The sequence below is a fragment of the Saimiri boliviensis genome, chromosome 21, assembly GCF_048565385.1.
Source record: "Saimiri boliviensis isolate mSaiBol1 chromosome 21, mSaiBol1.pri, whole genome shotgun sequence".
Classification (NCBI taxonomy): domain Eukaryota; kingdom Metazoa; phylum Chordata; class Mammalia; order Primates; family Cebidae; genus Saimiri; species Saimiri boliviensis.
In genome coordinates this window covers 15,686,204-15,699,852 of record NC_133469.1, presented here as the reverse complement: position 1 = coordinate 15,699,852, position 13,649 = coordinate 15,686,204, and positions in this window count along the sequence as shown.

Here is a 13,649-nt window from a genome sequence, read left to right as displayed (position 1 = left end):
GATCGAAGCAGTGGTAGTGGTGCTGGGGGGCCGTTTATTTCTGTATTAGTCTATGTTCACATGGTTATAAAGAACTGCCTGAGACTGGCTAATTTATAAAGAAAAGAGGTTTAATGGATGCACGGTTCTACCTGGTTGGGGCGGGTCTCAGGAGACTTACAGTCATGGTGGAAGGGGAAGCAGGCACGTCCTTCATGGCAGCAGAACGGTAAGCTTGTGAAGGAAGTGAAGGGGGAGGAGGCCCTTATAAAACCATCAGATCTCGTGAGAACTTACTCACTCTCACGAGAGCAGCATGGCAGAAACCACCCTCATGATCCAATCACCCCCCACTAGGATCCTCCCTCAACACCTGGGGAATACAGGTGGAGATGAGATGGGGGTGGGGACACAGAGCCTAACCATCTCAACCTCCTTTATTTCATTCATTCAGCAAACATTGACAAACAGCTGCCTAGCAGACAGTCAAGGTCAAGCAGGGCGGAGCCTCTGCTCTCCGGGAGCCCACAGCTGGAAAAGGGATAGCGAGATACCCCCCCGGACATCTGCCCTTCGTGATGCTCAAGACGGTCAGTGTCCCAGTGCCTCCGCCTGAGTTACCAAAGTATTGACAGAAGCAGGGAGGACTGTGGCTTTGAAGAGCCTGCAGCTTATTCAGGAAGGCCTCTGATGGGGAAATGACCCAAAATTATAAATGCAAAATTGGGTACCCAAGTAGAAAGGGCCTGTCCAGGTGAGAAGTCCTGAAGCTGAAACTTTCCCTTTTACAGCAATTCCTTCCCTGGCCACACCTGAATTCAAGGGCGAAAACCCAATTCTGAACCGGGCCGGCAGCGCCCTCTAGCGGATCCACGGAGGAAGGCCTCCAGGAGCTCTGCGCTGCAGACACATCCACGCAGGCAGCAGAAAGCCACGCGGGTAAATTTGGCCATGGGCTTCCTGGACACTTTCTCCTCAGCCTGTAGGCCTGCCCTTCCTAATCCTAGAGATATGTCATTGTTATTAGACACTCAGAGCTCAGCGTCCAGATGTACAGTTCTTTGCAGTTCCTTGATTTGGGGCAAGTAACTTTACCCTTCCAAGCTTCCGTTTCCTTTCCTGCAAACACGTTTGCACCTTCGTAAGATTAAATAAGTATCTACTTCAGAGGATGCTTGTAAAAATTAAATGAGATGACTCGCTTTTATGATATCTCTAAAATTTAAAAAAAAAAGGACTCACTTTGTAAGTGATTTATACAAAGGGCACTTTGATATGTAAGGGTGTGCGTGTGTGTGTGTGTGTGTGTGTGTGTGTGTGTTTTGAGATGGAGTTTCACTCTTCTTGCCCAGGCTGGCGTGCAATGGCACGATCTTGGCTCACAGCAACCTCCACCTCCCGGGTTCAAGCCATTCTCCTGCCTCAGCCTCCCAATATGTAAGTTATTTTTTAAAGAAAATGTATTCACGTGGCCATATTTTTCTGCTTCTGCACGAACTCTTCTAAAGATATCGCGTGACTACACACTCACAAAGGACCACGCAAGGCCCAAGGTGTGTGTCTGTCTCATGTACCATTCCACAGACCCCCCCAAAGAGCGAGGTGGGAGTTCATTCATCTCCCCGTTCCCTCCAGCACATCCCTGGCTCATGGCCCGTCACAGGCTTTGGAAAAAGTCACTTCATGGTTGAATGTCTGGAGAGGGTACAATGTAGGTATGAGATGAATGAATACTAAGTGAGTGCTCTTTCTTTTTTTCTTCTAATTTTATATTTTGACATAATTTCAGATTTAGAGAAAAGTTGCAAGAATAATGAATGATGAAGTCTCAGGGGCTCTTCCTCCAAATTCCCCAAAACATACACATTAAACTCAGAGCCTTCTGTGTCTCCGCCCTTTTCTCTTGATATGCCTGTGTGTGCCTCGTCTTCTGAGCCATCTCCAGGTGGTTGCACATGCAGTCCTCTTTTGTGCCCAAATCTTCAGTACGTTATTTCCTAAAAAGGACATCCCCTTATATAACTACAATTCAATCCTCAAAATCGGGAAATTAGCATAAATACAATACCGTTATCTACCCTACGAACCTTATTTAGATTTTACCGACTGGTCCCAATAACATCTATCCAAAAGAAAACCCGGGGTCATGCACTGCATTTCTGGGACAGGCAGAAACGGGTCAGCTTCCTGTGACGTGAAGTTGAGTCCATTGATAAAAGTAAGTAAATAAATAATGCACTGGAAGGGAAGGCGCTTCCTCACGGGGGGGCGGGGGAGGAGCAAACTAATAAATGGAGAACAAATGATGGAATTAGTCAATCACCATTTGGCAATCATCCTTATCATCACCATCATCACCATCACCATCACCATGACCAATTCAGGTGGGAGTGGTCAAAGGATGCTAACCCAAATGCGTGGAAGTTTGAGAACAGGATACCTCTTTTCAGTCTGACCAGAATCTTCTCTCAACCCCTGGGGAGTACAGGTGAAGATGAGGTGGGGTGGGGACACAGAGCCTAACCACTTCAACCTCCTTGATTTCGTTCATTCAACAAGCATTTACAAACAGCTTGTTCCATGCGGCAGACAGTCAAGGTCAGCTGTTACTTCTTCGATCTTTGTTGATCTGCCACAGTTCCTCGGTTACATGTGTGTACGTGTGAGCCCATCTCGTGACACTGACTTTTGTCAAAGAGTGCTGGTCAGTTCTATTGCAGGACGTCCTTAATTGGGGGTTTGCCTGATGTTGCCTCATCATTAGATTCTGTTTATGCACCTCTGGTAGGAATGTCACAAGAGTGATGGTTTCTTCTTCTCAATGCATTCTATGGGGAAGCTCATGGTGTCGATTGGTTCCATTATGGGTAACGTTAACGTTTTTTCTTTTGAGACAGGTGTCACTCTGTCACCCAGGCTGGAGTGCAGTGATACAATCAGGGCTCACGACAGCCTCAACCTTCCAGGCTCAAGCCTCCCCAGTCGCTGAGACTACCCACACGTGCCACTACACTTAGCTAATTTTGGTAGTTTTGGAGAGACTGAGGTGTCACTATATTGCCCAAACTGGGCTCGAACTCCTGGGCTCAGGGATCCACCCGCCTCGACCTCCCAGAGTGCTGGGATTACAGCCGTGAGCTACTGCACCAGGCCCGTAATGTTAACTTTGATCACTTGGTTGAAGTGGCACCTTCCAGGTTGCTCCACTGTTCCATAACTATTTTTTCTTTAATTAATAAGTTTCTTACAGGGAGCCAATTTGAAACTATGTAACTGTCCTATTCTCCTCAAACTTCCACCCACTTGCGTTAGCATTTAGCATTCTTTGACCACTCCCACCTGAATAGGTGATGGTGATGGTGAGGAGAAGGAGGAGGAGGATTGCCAAATGGTGACTGACTTAATTCCATCACTTTTTCTCCATTTATTAGTTGGCTTCCCCCCGTATTGTAGATTTTCATATAGTCGTAAGACATAGAGAGCTCCACGCACTTTTCACCCAGTTTCTCCCAAGTGATGTTGTGCACGTTTTTTGGATATCTGTGGACCATTTTTATATTTTGAAAAATATCTATTTAGAATCTCTTGCACCTGGGAAGTGGAGGTTGCAGTGAGCTGAGATTGCTCCACTGTCCTCCAGCCTGGGCAAGAGAGTGAAACTCTGTCTCAAAAAATAATAATAACTTTTTTAAAAGTCAGAAGGGCATATTTGTATGAGTTAATTTCTGTGTTCTATAATCTGTTCCAATGATCTATGTATCTCTGCCTCTGCCAATACAGAAGGTACTGGCAATTACTGTAGGTATATAATAAGTCTTGAAATCAGGTACACTCATTTCTCATACTATATTCTTCTTTTTCAAAATAGTTTATTTTGAAAATTATTCTAGTTTGTCTTACTATATAAATTTTAGAATAATCTGGCCCATAACTACAAAAAAATCTTGCTGAAGTCTTCCTAGGAATTGTTTAACTACATATCATTTGAGGAGAACTGACATCTTTACTATGTTAAATCTTCCAGTCCATGGAAACATGTCTCTCCATTTATTTATGTAGTCTTTAAATTTATTCATCAGCATTTTGTAGTGTTCATCATAAAATCCCCATACGTTTTGTTAGATTTAAACCTAAGCGTTTCTCTCTTTTTTAGCAATTTTAAGTCATATTTTATTTTATTTTTTAATGATTATAAATGGTATCATATTTTAAATTTTGGTATCTGCATGTTCCTTGCTAGTATATGGAATACATATACTAGCAAGCATGTAGAAATACAATTGATTTTTACATGTTTATGTGGTATTCTGTGATGCTGTTAGACTCACTAGTTCTAAGTTTTTGGTTGATATCTTGAGATTTTCTACATAAACAATCACGTCATCTGCAAATAGAAACAATTTTCTTTCTTTCTTTCTGATCTGTAAGGATTTTAGCATCTATGTTCATCAAGTATATCAGTCTGTAGTTTTCTTTTTTCGTTGTGTCCTTTCTTGGTTTTGGTATTAGGGTGATGCTGGCTTCATAAAATGAATTTAGGGAAGGTTCCTTCTTTCTGTATCTTGTGGAATGGTATCAAAAGAACTGGTACCAATTCTCTGAATGTCTGGTAGAATTCTGCTGTGACTTCATCTTGTCCTGGACTTTTTTGTTGTTGGTAATTTTTTGATTACCATTTCAATCTCGCTACTTATTATTGGTCTGTTCACGGTATCTAATTCTTCCTGTTTTAAGCTAGGAGGGTTGTATTTTTCCAGGAATTTATCCATCCCTTCTGGGTTTTCTAACTTATGCACGTAAAGGTGTTCACAGTAGCCTTGAATGATCTTTTGTATTTATGTGGTGTCAGTTGTAATATCTCCTGTTTCGTTTCTCAGTGAGGTTACTTGGATTTTCTCTCTTTTGTAATCTTGCTAATGGTCTATCAATTTTATTTATCTTTTCAAAGAATTAGCATTTTCTTTCATTTATCTTTTGTATTTGTTTGTTTGTTTGTTTGTTTCAATTTCATTTAGTTCTGCTCTGATCTTGGTTATTTGCTTTCTTCTGCTGGGTTTGGGTTTGGTTTGTTCTTGTTTCTCTAGTTCCTTGAGGTGTGACCTTAGATTGCCTGTTTGTGCCCTTTCAGACTTTTTGATGTAGGTGTTAAGGGTTATGAACTTTCCTCCTAGCACTGCCATAGCCATATCCCAGAGGTTTTGATAGGTTGTGTTATTATTGTCACTCAGTTTAAAGAATTTTTAAATTTCCACCTTGATTCCATTTTTGACCCAATGCTCATTCACAAACAGGTTATTTAATCTCCATGTATTCGCATGGTTTTGAAGGTTCCTTTTGAAGTTGATTTCCAGTTTTATTCCACTGCGGTCTGAGAGAATGCTTGATATAATTTCAATTTTCTTCAATTTATTGAGGCTCCTTTTATGGCCTATCATATGGTCTCTCTTGGAGAAAGTTCCATGTGCTGCTGAATAGAACGTGTATTCTGCAATTGCTGGACAAAATGTTCTGTATAGATCTGTTAAGTCCATTTGTTCCAAGGCATAGTTTAAATCCATTGTTTCTTTGTTGACTTTCTGTCTTGATGACCTATCTAGTGTTGTCAGTGGAGTATTGAAGTCCCCCACTATTACTGTGCTGCTGTCTATCTCATTTCTTAGGCCTATTAGTTATTGTTTGATAAATTTGGGAGCTCTAGTGTCAGGTGCATATATGTTTAGGATTGTGATATTTTCCTGTTGGACGAGGCCTTTTACCATTATATAATGTCCCTCTTTGTCTCTTTTAAGCATTGTGTTGCTTTAAAGTTTGTTTTGTCTGATATCAGAATAGCTACCCCTGCTTGCTTTTGGTGTCCATTCATGCGAAATTCCTTTTTCCACCCCTTTAAGTTTACGTTAGTTCTTATGTGTTAGGTGAGTCTCCTGACGGCAGCAGATAGTTAGTTGGTGAGTTCTTACCCATTCTGTGGTTCTGTGTCTTTTAAGTGGAGTATTTAGACCATTTACATTCAACGTTAGTATTGAAATGTGAGGTGCCATTGCATTCATCATGCTCTTTGTTGCCTGTATACTTTGGGTTTGTTTTTTGTTTCTGCTTTTTAAACCTGTATTTTTGTTTCATAGGTTCTGTGTGATTTATGCTTTAAAGAAGTTCTGTTTTGATGTGTTTCCAGGATTTGTTTCAAGATCTAGAGCTCCTTTTAGCAGTTCTTTTAGTGGTGGTTTAGTAATGACAAATTCTCTCAGCATTCGTTTGTCTGAAAATGACTGTATCTTTCCTTCATATATGATGGTTAATTTCACTGGATACAAAATTCTTGGCTGATAACTGTTTTGTTTGAGGAGGCTGAAGATAGGGCCCCCAATCCCTTCTAGCTTGTAGGGTTTCTACTGAGGAATCTGCTGTTAATCTGATAGATTTTCCTTTATAGATTACCTGGTGCTTCTGTTTCACAGCCATTAAGATTCTTTCCTGGCCAGGCGCGGTGGCTCACGCCTGTAAGCCTAGCACTTTGGGAGGCCGAGGTGGGTGGATCACCTGAGGTCAGGAGTTCGAGACCAGCCTGGCCATCACGGTGAAACTCCATCTTTATAAAAAATTTAGCCGGGCGCGGTGGCTCAAGCCTGTAATCCCAGCACTTTGGGAGGCCGAGGCGGGTGGATCACGAGGTCGAGAGATCGAGACCATCCTGGTCAACATGGTGAAACCCCGTCTCTACTAAAAATACAAAAAACTAGCTGGGCATGGTAGCGCGTGCCTGTAACCCCAGCTACTCAAGGAGGCTGAGGCAGGAGAATTGCCTGAGCCCAGGAGGCGGAGGTTGCGGTGAGCCGAGATTGCGCCATTGCACTCTAGCCTGGGTAACAAGAGCAAAACTCCGTCTCAAAAAAAAAAAAAAAAAAAAAATTAAATAAATAAATAAATAAATAAAATAAAAGATTCTTTCCTTCGTCTTAACTTTGGATAACCTAATGACAATGTGCCTAGGCAAAGATCTTTTTGTGAAGAATTTCCCAGGGGTTCTTTGTGTTTCTTGTATTTGCATGTCTAGGTCTCTAGCAAGGCCGGGGAAGCTTTCCTCAATCATTCCCCGAAATACATTTTCCAAGCTTTTAGAATTGTCTTCTTCCTCAGGAACACCGAATATTCTTAGGTTTGGTTATTTAACACAATCCCAGACTTCTTAGAGGCTTTGTTCATATTTTCTTACTCTTTTTTCTTTGTCTTTGTTGGATTGGGTTAATTTGAAGACCTTTCTTCTACTTGTTCAGTTCTATTGCTGAGACTTTCCAGAGGATTTCACATTTCTACAAGTGGATCCAAAGTTTCTTGATTTTTTTTTATCTTTTCTTTAAGCTATCTATTTTCTAAAATATTTCTCTTTTCACTTCTTGTATCATTTTTTGGATTTCCTTGCATTGGACTTTGCCTTTCTCTGGTCCCTCCCTGATTACCTTAATAACTAACTTCCTGAATTCCTTTTCAGATACATCAGGAATTTCTTCTTAGTTTGGATTCATTGCTGGTGCACTAGCGTGACTTTAGTAGGGGCTACTGATGAGCCTGGTTTTGTCCTATTACCAGGGTTGGTTTTCGGGTTCCTTCTCATTTGGGTAGGCTCCGTCAGAGGGAAGTCTAGGGCTGAAGGCTGTTGTTCAGATTTTTTTGTCCCACGGGGTATTCCTCTACCCCTTTTCCTGTGGCTTCCTGTGAGCTGAACTGCAGTGATTGTTTTCTCTCTTCTGGATCTAGCCATCCAGTGAGTCTACCCAGCTCTGGGCTAGTCCTGGAGGCTGTCTGCACAGAGTACTGTGATGTGAACCGTCCATGAGTCTCTGAACCGTGGATACCAGCAGAGCCTGTTCCAGTGGAGGTGGCAGAGGGTGCAATGGACTCCATGGGAGTCCTTAGCTTTGGTGATTTTATGCTCTATTTTTGTGCTGGTTGGCCTCCTGCCAGGAGGCGATGCTTTCCAGAGAGCATCAGATATTGTAGTACGGAGTGGGACTGGCAGTGGGCAGGGCCCTAGAACTCTCAAAATTATATGTCCTTTGTCTACAGCTACCAGGTTGGGTAGGGAAGGACCTGATATCAAGTGGGGGCGGGGCTCGGCATATCTGAGCTCAGTCTCTCCTTGGGCAGGTCTTGCTGAGGCTGCTGTGGGAGATGGGGGTGAGATTCCCAGGTCACTGGAGTTGTGTATCTAGGAGGATTATGGCTGCCTCCGCTGAGTCACGCAGGTTGTCAGAAAAATGGGGAAACGCCAGTCACAGGCCTTATCCAGCTTCCACGCAAAGTGAAGGGCCAGTCTCACTCCCACCCCTACAAAAGCTCCAAATCTGTTTCCAGGGGAGGGCAAGTTGAGCTTGAAAACTTGCCCAAGGCTTTTTGCCTCCCAGCTGGGAAAGAAAAGGGCCTTAGTTCTTCCTCTGCCTGTGACGTCTGCAAGCCAGATCCATGCCCTCCCCCAAGTACTGGCCAGGAGGCTTCTTGCCCCATTCAAACTGTTACAAAGTTCAGCTAGAGAAGTCCTTGTCCCTGTAGTTTTGCCCCCTGCTCCTCTGGCCAGTCTTCCGATGGATCCTGGTGATGCCAGGCAGGAAAGGGCTGCTTGGGGATCCACTGAGCTCCCAAGGCCTCCCTGTTGCTTCCTCCACCCCTGCATTTCACTCAGCTCAGCTCTCTAACTTGACTCAGCTCCAGGTAAAGTCAAGAACTTCTCCCTCAAACAGACCTTCAGCTTCTCCATTGTGGGTGTGTGGGTTGGGGAGAGGAGGGTCTGCCTTTCCCAATTCCACAGTTGGGGCACTCACAGTATTTGGGGTGTCTCCAGGGTCCTGCAGGAACAGTCTGCTTCCTTCAGAGGGTCTGTGGGTCCTCTCAAGATTGCTGCTTTGTGCTTGCAGTTGATCTCAAGCTAAAATTCACAATGCAATCCTCTGCATACCACTCTGTCCAGAGCTTCCATCTAGTCCTGCTTCCTGTCCGCCATGATCCCCGGTCTTGCTAATGTTAAAATGTGAGCACTGAATGAAGAGACCGCCCCCCAAAACAGGCTTTGTGTGATTAACATGGCTGTTTATTCATGTGGGTGCAGGCAAGCTGAGGCTGAAAAGGGTGTCAGCAGAGGGTGGTGGGATACGAGTTGGTTTTATAGATCGGGACAAGTGGTCAGTTAAAGGTGGTAATCTCTTTTAGGGAGGGGAAGGACCTCACAGGATGCATGGTCACAAAGGCAGGGTCGGTAATCTATCTTGGGGAGCGGAAGGGTGTCATAGCATGCATGGTCACAAGGGTAGGGGTTATCTATTACAAATAGGCATGATCATAAGGGTGTGGGTTATTGGTTGCAAGCAGAGGGGAGGGTGTGGTAAATTACATAATTACAGGGGTTGGGGTCTTGAAAAACCCAATGTCCAAGGGGGAAATTCTGCAAGGCTGAGCAGGAACAATGGTTGCAGGTTGCAGGTGGAGAGAAATTAGTTGAGGCAGGAACAAGTTGTTTCACTTCTTTCTGTGGCCACCTGGTTACTTGTGGTTACCTCAGATTTTCCAGCTTCTAGGGACCATCCAGAGGTGTACATGCAGGTCAGCAAGGCTAAAATGGCCAGGCTTGGACTCAGAGACCTAACAGCTAATATCTTGTTGAGGATGTTTTTGCCTGTATTCATGAGGAATATTTGTAGATTCCTTTTTTGTATGGTCTGGTTTTGCCCTCAGGGTAATGCTAGCCTCGTAAAATAAACTGGAAAGTATCCTGTCTTCTGTTTTCTGAAAGAGACTTTATGGACTTTAATTCTTCTTTAAACATTTAGGAGAATTCTCTAGCAAAATCATCTGGACATGGAGATTTAATTTTTGAAAATTTTCAAATTATTATTTTGGTTTCCTCAAGAGTTTGTAGGGCTAGTAAAAAGATCTATTTGTGATAGTGTGTGGTTTTTTTTTTTTTTTTTTTTGAAGAATTGATCCATTTCATCTAGGTTGTCAAATTTGTATTTATATCCTTCTTTCACTTCCATCAGTTTTTGCTTCACATATTTTGCAACTCTATTGATTGGTCCTTACACATTTAGGATGACTATATTTTCTGATAGATCGACCCTTTTATCTATATAATGTCTCACTCTGTGTCTGCTTATTTTCTTTACACTGAGGTTTACTTTATCTGATGGTAATAAAATCGCTCCTACTTTTTATTATTATTTGCATAATGTATCTTTTCCCATCCTTTTATTTTCGACCTGCCTATATATCATATTTGAAGTGAATTTTTGGTAGACATCATGTAAGTGGGCTATGTTTTTTTTTTTTTTTTTTTTTGAGACGGAGTTTCGCTCTTGTTACCCAGGCTGGAGTGCAATGGTGCGATCTCGGCTCACCGCAACCTCCGCCTCCTGGGTTCAAGCAATTCTCCTGCCTCAGCCTCTGGAGTAGCTGGGATTACAGGCACGCGCCACCATGCCCAGCTGATTTTTTGTATTTTTAATAGAGACGGGGTTTCACCATGTTGACCAGGATGGTCTCGATCTCTCGACCTCGTGATCCACCCGCCTCGGCCTCCCAAAGTGCTGGGATTACAGGCTTGAGCCACCGCGCCCGGCAGTGGGCTATGTTTTTTAATATTCTCTGCATATATCTATTTTTAATTGGTATATTAGACTGGAACCAGATGACTTCTTGAGTCCCTCTTACATCTTTTGTGTCCCTGCTCAGCACACTTAAGCTTCCCTTCACCTTCCTGAACCTATGGAATATGGTTGTAATGACTGTATTTATTGTGCTTGTCTTCTAGTTCCGTCATCTGTCATCTAATTTTTCTGGGTTTGTCTATATGGATTGCCATTGTGGGTCACATTTTCCTGCTTTTCTCCCCATGCCTGGTAATTTTTTTATTGAATGCCAGGTGTTGTGAATTTCACCTTGTTTGGGCACTAGATATTTGTATTCCTATAGACTGTCTTGAGCTTTGTTCTGTGACACAGTGAAGGTACTTGAAAACAGTTTGATCCCTTCAAGGTTTGTTTTGAAGCCTGTTAGACAGATTCAAGAGGGCTTTACTCCAGGGTTAATTTTCCCCACTCCCGAGTGCACCAGCAGATGTCCATCCTGACTGATGGGAACCAATCTGTCCAATCCTGTAACCTGGGCAGTGGCATTTTCTGCTACAGACAATGGGGGATGGACTGGGTGAACCAGACTCATTTTCGATATGCCTCCTATAACTTTCCCAAACAATTCTCATCTGCCCCCTCTGAGTCCCAAGAAAAGTTGTTTGTCCATTCTTCATTCAGTGACATCTAATCAAAAGGATTCATTGAATACTGTACCTACCATGTACCCAGAGGGACAAAGATGACTTGGAAACAGGCCCAGTCCTTGAGGAATGGGGAACAAGGTGTGTAGAAAGGTTGTTAAAATGCAACATGGGAAGTGCAGGAAAAGATACATGCTACTAGGTGTGTAGAAAATCAGATGACTTGGAGAGGGGGCATTCAAATTACATTCTTTCTGTGGCTCTAGCTGATCTTTTTAAAACAGCTTTATTGATACAGTATAATTGATATACAAAGAACTGTACAGACTCAATGTGGAAAACTTGATGACTGAGACATATGGAAACACCCATGATACCATCATCAAAATCAAGTTAATAGACACATCCACCACCTCCCAAGGTTTCCACGTGTCCTTTTGTTTTCGTTTTTTGATGTTTTGGTTTGGCTTGGTTTTGGTGGTTTAAAAAAAAAACACTGTACCTGGTAGTGTTGGCCAGGTAGAGTGGTTCATTCCTGTAATCCTATCACTTTGGGAAGCCAAGGCAGTTGGATCACCTGAGGTCAGGAGTTAGAGACAAGCCTGGCTAACATAGTGAAACCCCATCTCTATTAAAAATACAAAGATTAGCCAGATGTAGTGGTGGGCGCCTGTAGTCCCAGCTACTTGGGAGGCTGAGGGAGGACAATCCCTTGAGCCCAGGAGGTGGAGGCTGGGGTGAGCCGAGATCATGTCACTGCACTCCAGCCTTGACCACAGAGAAAGACTCTGTCTCAAGAACAAACAAGCAAAGAAAAAACACTGAACACGAGAGCTACCCTCTTAATTTTTGTTTTTGTTTGAGACTGAGTCTCCCTCTATCGCCCAGGCTGGAATACAGTGGCATGCTCTCAGCTCACTGAAACCTCTGCTTTCCAAGTTCAAGCATTCTCGTGCCTCAACCCAAGTAGCTGGGACTACAGATGTGTGCCACCATGTCTGGCTAATTTTTGTATTTTTTTAGTAGAGATGGGGTTTCACCATGTTGGCCAGGCTGGTCAGGAGTTCGAGGTCAGGAGTTCAAGACCAGCCTGGCCAACGTGGTGAAAGCCCATCTCTACCAAAAACACAAAAATTAGCTGGGCATGGTGGCAATGCCTGTAATCCCAGCTACTCGGGAAGCTGAGGCAGGAGAATTGCTTAAACCCAGGAGGCAGAGGTTGCAGTGAGCCAAGATTGTACCACTGCACTCCAGCCTGAGTGACAAGAGCAAAACTCCATCTAGAAAGAAAGAGAAGGAAGGAAGGGAGGGAAGAAGAAAGGAAAGAAAGAGAGAGAGAAAGAGAGAGAAAGGAAGGAAGGAAGGAAGGAAGGAAGAGAAAAGAATTCATTAGCTGGAAGGCTCACGTTAGCAGGGCTTTATCCTGATGGCAATGGCGGATGGACTTGCAAGTGGGGAGGAGGCCCTGAAGATACCAATCAATTAGGAAGCTATTGTAATAGCCCAATGAGAGATGGCCCATCTATTGAGGCACACCTATCTTTGACATTTGTACCATGGTAATTATGGACTTGGACTTGATTGACATTGCCCACAAGATACACACAGACACAGAGAAGATAATAAGTTGCTCAAAAGCAGGAAAAAAGTATCATTGCTTCACCATAGGAGACATTTATTATTTGTCTTCCCAGAATAGACCCCCTTTCTTTTGTGGAAGGACTAACACGCTATTGCAACTTTATGGTGTGCCATGAACAGTCTGTAACAATACTCATCACATGACCCCACGCCAGCCGATTGGAGTTCTTCTCTGGGAGTGTGTGTGTGTGTGTGTGTGTGTGTGTGTGTGTGTTGCTGATGTGGGAACATGCTCTTTCCTCTCTGGTCAGGAGACTATAAAGACGTAAGCCTAGGCCACCTGGGGCCATGATTCCAGGCCCCTAGAGACTGCCAGCCTGAGAGAATAGAGTTAGAAGGGAAGGATTTGAATCCCTGGACCCAACTTTCCAGAAGGCCTGCTTCTCTCTGGCTCTGAGTGTTTTCTGTTTTGTTTTGTTTTGTTTTTTACATGAGTTACATATATTTCTACTGTTCTCTTTATTTTTTTATTTTGCAATTTGGGGCATACTCACAGACTGAGTATCTGTGGTATGTCCCTCTGCCTGCCTCTTAAGGTAGTTATAATTAGGTCCCGTCACTTCTAGTGAAAGGCCCTGTCTGATGTATGTACCCAGGATGGCATCCTCCCCTCAGATCTAATACAAAGAAGCTGCTCAAAACACATCTGGAAAGAGCAGAGCACAGAAGAATGGTCTGAAGAAGGAGATGCCCAAACAAAGCACAGTGTGATAGGCAGCCCCCTGCTGCTGCCACGCACCAGGCAGTTTTCCTGAGGTCAGGTGGACCA